General features: G+C 36.9%; 1 long non-coding RNA gene across 1 annotated transcript; it reads right to left on the bottom strand.

The window, feature by feature from the left end:
• Positions 1–937: 937 nt before the first annotated feature.
• On the bottom strand, positions 938–4,767 carry LOC145798495 (uncharacterized). Its single transcript, XR_014339420.1, has 2 exons — positions 2,618–4,767; positions 938–1,543 (listed from the first exon to the last, which is right to left on the bottom strand). It is a non-coding gene; the product is annotated as an uncharacterized LOC145798495 (long non-coding RNA).
• Positions 4,768–6,343: the final 1,576 nt, after the last annotated feature.

Genomic DNA, 6,343 nt, shown 5'->3' with positions numbered 1-6,343 from the left:
ATACATTTTTTAGGGGCTTCACAAGTTAGGTGGTGTTTGATAAAGCTAAAAATTGAAAAATAATTATTGAAAACTGAATGCTAAATTTTTTAATATGAAAAATTGTTTGATAAAATTTCAATTGTTAAATTAAAAACAAATTGTTTGATATGTATAAGATCAAATTTAAAATTTATTTTTTTCAATTTTTATATTGTGATGGTGGTGATAATAGTGGTGGTGATGGTATGGTGGTGGTGGTAGTGTTGGTGGTAGCATTGATGGTGTTGGTGGCGACGACGATAACGATGGAAATGGTAGTAAAATGATGGTGGTACTTATGGCAACAATGACAAGGATGATGAATGTGGTGGTAGTTGTAGTGGTGGTGGCATGACAGTGATGGTGGTGATAGCGGTGGCAGTGGCATGGTAGTGGTATCAGTGGCATGATGGCTGTTTTAGTGGTTGTGGTGTTGGTGGCATGATGGTGGTGGTAGTAGTAACAGTGATGGTGAAAGTAAGTTTATAATAATGCACATTGATGCTTATGTTTAGTATTTATAAGTTTAATTAAATTTAAGTTTCATATGACTTAAAATTTTTTTAAATTTTAGTCTACATTTTAGGAAGCACTTAAATTTTTAAGTGATATCAATTGTGGTTATCAAACGAGCTTAATTGATTATCACTTAATACATTCAATTTTAAGTGATGAACCAGGTTATCAAACACTCCCTTATAGTTCCTTGGTGCCTCATCTTTAATGAAATTATACTAATCAACCAAAAAATATATGAGTCAGTGTTTTAAAAGGCTCTAAGCGCACTGAGGCAATAAGGTCTGCCATAGCCTAAGCACAAGACATGAGGCGAGGTGTGCGCCTCACCAAAGCGAAGCACAAGTAGTAGGAAAAAACCAAAATTATAAAATAGGTAAACTTTTTAACATAACAAATATATATAGAATTTCAAAAATCATGACATTTTCAATAATCTTTAATCATAACATTCAATCTTGTAAAAACTAGAAATATAATATCCAACAAAAGATATAAAGTATAACATTCAATCTTTTATCACTTTTTACTCTCTTTTGACCACATTTGGTCATTTTATATTGAAAAGTTTTGAATCTCTATGAATATGCCCCCTCCCCCCCCCCAAAAAAAAAAAAAAACACTTAAACAACCGTTGGAGTAGAAAAATAAGTAAAGCCCATGAAACCCATGCCTTGCACCTCGAAAAAAAGCTCTCGTCTCAGCGCCTAAGCTACGCCTTGTGTATTGTGTGTCGTCTTGACCTGTTCGAAGCGCAAGATTGTGTCTTGCGCTTAGGCATGCCTTTTAAATCACTGATATGAGTGCATTCTTGTAAATCTAAAAGAAAACACATATCCAAGAAAAAGGACCAATTCTAATCTCAGCCTATAGTGTGCAATCGAAAAGAAAATGCAAACAAAAAAATTTATAAAAAAAAAAAAGCCAAATCCAATCTCAGACGACGAGACCTGATATGTTGTAGACGAGGTTCTTCAGCGAGTCACCCCATCCATCACCATCTAACCTGACAATAACCAAAAACAATACATGAGATAACTTAAAACTTAAAATCCCTAACCATCAAATTCAAGGAGAACAATTAAAAACTGGTGCAAAAATTTAAAAGAGAACAAAAAATAGGACAACAATTGTTTCTACAATATACAGGCAGATTCATTCATACAAATTTTGTTCAGCAAACAAGTGCACTGCTCTCCATCTAATTTTATCCAAGAGTGAAATAAAATAAATTGAAAGCAAGTTTAGATTGTTCTTATGGCCAATTCCTAATATGAATAAAGAAGCAATCAATACAAGATATTGTCTCTATCATCCAAAAGAAAAGGAGAGAATGAGATATTCATATAGTTTTAGAAAGCTCAAGTTGATAATATATATATATATATATATATTAATGTCACATGACTTATCCAAGTGGAAGAACTAAAAAATATATATGTACTTATTTACTTGGACAATTGCCGCTTCTACAGTTGATAGATATGGACCTAGAAATAATGTTGTAGAAAGTGCACAAATGCTATGGTGGTGGAGATTGAGGGAAGGCAAATGGAACTCCCCCTTTCCTGTAACTTTGGAGTTCAGAGAAGCTACTCTGGAAAAACATTGATAGCTCTTCCAAATATGAAGATTGAACCAAGTCATACATACTATACATTCTTGTCGTGGTTATAATTTGAGCCCTACATAGAAAGCAATGAGACAGAAGAGGCCTGGTGTAATATGGCAGAAAATGGTACTGAAAATCCATAAAACCCCTAGCAGTATTTACTGAATGATTAGATATTATAGAGAAGCTGACAACCAAAGATAAACTCCAAAAATGGGGCTTATTAGGTGACAACACCTGTCAGCTATGAGAAATTTAGCAAAAACTACTCAACATTTAAATTCTAAATGAACTTTTCATTTGTTATTTTTTTTAACATAATTTCATATCCAATATTGTCTTTGTTTTATAGATCTACACAAGTAAATTCCAAAAATACAAATTTTATTAAAAATGACTATGAATGATAAAAATACAAATTTCATTGTCTTTGTATTTTTTATTAGTGCTACAATTGTGTTTACTTACATGGGTTTAATGTATATATAGGTTGAGGCTGTCAAAACTGTACTTCCATCCCATTTTAATGGCTCCGATGGAAAGGTTCTTTCAACCGGTTAGGATGGATACTCTAAAAAGGTACCCAGGTCATGAAAAGGCCTCAAATGCAAGGGATCGTCCTACAAATGATTGGATTAAAGAAGTTAAAGGGTACTACGAAAATATTAAAACATATGCAGAAAAAAGAAAAAGACCATACCGTCTACATGTCTGGGATCTCTTCAAGTTTGTGAGGAATGCTTTTTTTTTTTTTTTTCTTTTGATCGGCAAAAGAAAACTTTGTTGATGAAACACATACAAAGTATGATGAAGTACATTAATAAAGAGGAGCTTGGAGCTAGCTCAAGCTTTAACCTCCTAGTTGGTGAGATACCAACAAACAGAGCAAAAGCAAAAACAATAGCAACAAACAACAATAACCATCAAACAAAAATAGCCAGAAGTTGCAGCCACTACTGAGCAAAGCAGACCAAACAAAAGTTGGCCAACAAAACAGCTGAGCAATCCTTTAACTTTCAGCTTCTAGCAACATAACAACTTGTAGGGCAAAGCAGACCAAAACAGATCAGTTAAACCATCTCCCCTCTTAATAGTCACCAAAATTAATGCAACCTTAAAAACTTCATAGCAGAAAAACCAGAAGTCACCTAACACTTCAATCAATGATATCTCCTATACTTTATACACTAGAATGTATCTGCATCCATCAACATCAACACACAACATCACAACCCAACACACAACATAACAACAACAGATAGCACAAGCTCCAACCAGCAAAAAAACACCCAAGAGTTGCAGCCACTGTTGAGCATAGCAACCCAACAAATCAGCCCATTATTGAGCAGAAAACACCAAGACATTTCACACCCTTCCACCAATACATTTCCTAATCTGATAAATATTAAACAAGAAATCATTAATAGAGTAATGGAAATCTTTGGATGAAGCTTTGAGCCAAATAGCTACTCTAATGATAATTGATTCATACAACTCTCCCATCTTTGGTTGAACACCATTGAACACAATCATTTTTATACTTCCATATGGACCAAGGAGCAACGAGAGGAATAGCCTTCCAGATTCTCCTCTCTGTTTTGTTAAACCAGAAGCCAGCCCACCATTGCAGCAGACATTCGACTGATCTAGGCACAACCCAAAGCACACCCCACCACTGCAACAGACCTGTCCACACCCTCCAAACCTCGGGGCACAAAATAAGCGCATGCTCTACTGTCTTAGGTTCATTATTGCAGAACACACATTCAGAAGGTACACTCCCATCCAGTATCCCAATCCTTTGTAGAAACACAAAGGTCTTTACCTTATGTTTCCAAGCAAGCCACCCAAAGAATTGCACTTTGGGTGGAAGATAATTCACACAAACTAATCTACTAATAAACCCAAACTCAGCAACATCTACAACTGTATGATTATAGAGGGTTGAGACAAAAGATTGACCTAATTTGGCAGCCAACCAAACTGGTTTATCCACTCCTGCCAAATTAATAGATGGGGCCAATCTCAGCACATCTCTGAGTCTGAGAAGTTCTTCCTCCTCCCACACAAACAGCTACTTTCTGAAGTTGAACACGCAATTTTCTGAATTTCCTTTCTTTTCAACAAAGAGCCTTAATGAGTCCCTTTCCTCGATAGATATCCTGAACAATCTAGGGAATTCCTCTTTAAGACATACATAACCACACCATTTATCGTACCAAAAATTCACTCTAAGTCCATTACCTACTGCAATCTTAAAGTGACTTACATAGAAATGGACCAAATTAGCTCTATGCTCTGCTACAGCTAAGATGTCACTCCACAGTTTTGAGATCCTATTACCTTGATTTAGAAAAGGAAACCATTCTCCCCCTTCAAGATTATACTTGTTGCATATCACCTTCTTCCATAAAGCTTCCCCTTCATTTGCAAACCTCCACCACCACTTAAGCAATACGCAAACATTTACATCCCTAATTCTCCTAATACCCAACCCACCCTGTATTTTGTTCATAGTTACCTCCTTCCATCTCACCATATGTAATTTCCTCTTCAAATCTGTGCCTCCCCATAAAAATGCAGCTTGAATTCTATCAATTTCCTTGGCAATGCCTTCTAGCATCACTACGCCAAAACAGGGCATTAACGACGGTTCTTTTAACGGCAATAACGAAAACCGTCGTTAAAGGTACTATTAACGGCGGTAACGAAAACCGTCGTTAAAGGTATCATTAACGGCAGTTTTGTTACCGCCGTTAAAAAAATCGCCGTTAATGCCCACTTTTAACGGCGGTAACAAAACCGCCGCTAACACCCAATCATTACCGCCGTTAATGACGGCGGTCTTTGCCGGCGAAACTCCGGCGTGCTCCGGCGAGCTCCGGCGTGCTCTGGTGAAACTCCGGCGAGCTCTGGCGAAACCATGGCGAGCTCCGGCGAAACCATCTACAATAAAGTAAAAGTAATGTTTAAATATTTATTTAGGGAATATATTTCATGAAGAGTGGCTATGGTAGAGTGGTTAGTGTGGGTGGATGAGAGGTTGAGGGTTCAAGACTTTGGGAGTGCAAGAAGAAAGAATTATTTTTTGAAAAATTTGAACCTATTTACGGCGGTAAAAAACCGCCGTTTTTGGTCGACTTTTAACGACGGTAATTTACCTTTTTACGACGGTTGTACTTTTTCTGACACGCGCATAAACGACGGTAACAAAACCACCGTTAATACTGCCGTTAAAGGCTTTAACGGCGGTTTTACAGCCTTTAACGGCAGTAAAAAACCGTCGCTAAAGCCCAATTTTGGCGTAGTGCATCTTGAACAGTGATAGGTAATACACTGCCAGATTAGATAATATTGCCTTTATCAAAGTCAACCTACCAACAAATAACAGAAATCTCCTCTTCCATCCAGAGAGCTTGACCTTTAATTTATCAACAACTGGTTTCCAAATTTTCTTTCTACTTGGACTCACTCCCAGAGGCAAACCAAGATATTTCAATGGAAACCCCTGAGTTTTGTAGTTCAACAGTGTTGCAAACTCCTTGAGCACTACATCAGAAATTCCAGCCCCACATACCACACTTATATGATAATTAATCTTGAGCCCTCATAAAATTTCAAACCATCTACGAATCCGTTTGAGATTTAACAATTCCTGCCTATTAGCCTCACAGAATAGTAATGAATCATCAACAAAATTGCAAATGAGAGACTACTATTCTATTGACACCAATTTCCACTCCTTTTATGATTCCCATTGCCCTTGCTCTCCTCAATAACACACTCAGCCCTTCGACAACCAAGTTAAATAAGAATGGTGATAAAGGGTCCCCTTGTCTAAGCCCTTTTTGAGGGGAAATTCTTTAGTTGGTGATCTATTCACTAAAACTAAGACTCTGCCTTATGACACACATTCCTTTATCCATGAAATCCACCTTGATCCAAATCGAAAGTTTGAGAGCATTGAAACAAGAAATTCCCAGTTAATGGAATCATAAGCCTTCTCAAAATCAAGCTTAAACGGCAACCCTTTCTTTTTAACTTTCTTCCATCCATCTACTGCTTCATTGGCTACCAACACTCCATCCAAGATGTTTCTTCCCCCCAGAAAAGTGGATTGTGCTTCACTAATTACCTCGTGTAGCACTGACTTGAGCCTAGTTGCAAGAACTTTAGATAGGATCTTATACATAG

Source organism: Camellia sinensis, chromosome 9, assembly GCF_055761805.1.
Source record: "Camellia sinensis isolate YWXY chromosome 9, ASM5576180v1, whole genome shotgun sequence".
NCBI lineage: Eukaryota > Viridiplantae > Streptophyta > Magnoliopsida > Ericales > Theaceae > Camellia > Camellia sinensis.
Note: the sequence above shows the minus strand (reverse complement) of the source record. Positions and strands in the feature narration are given on the sequence as shown.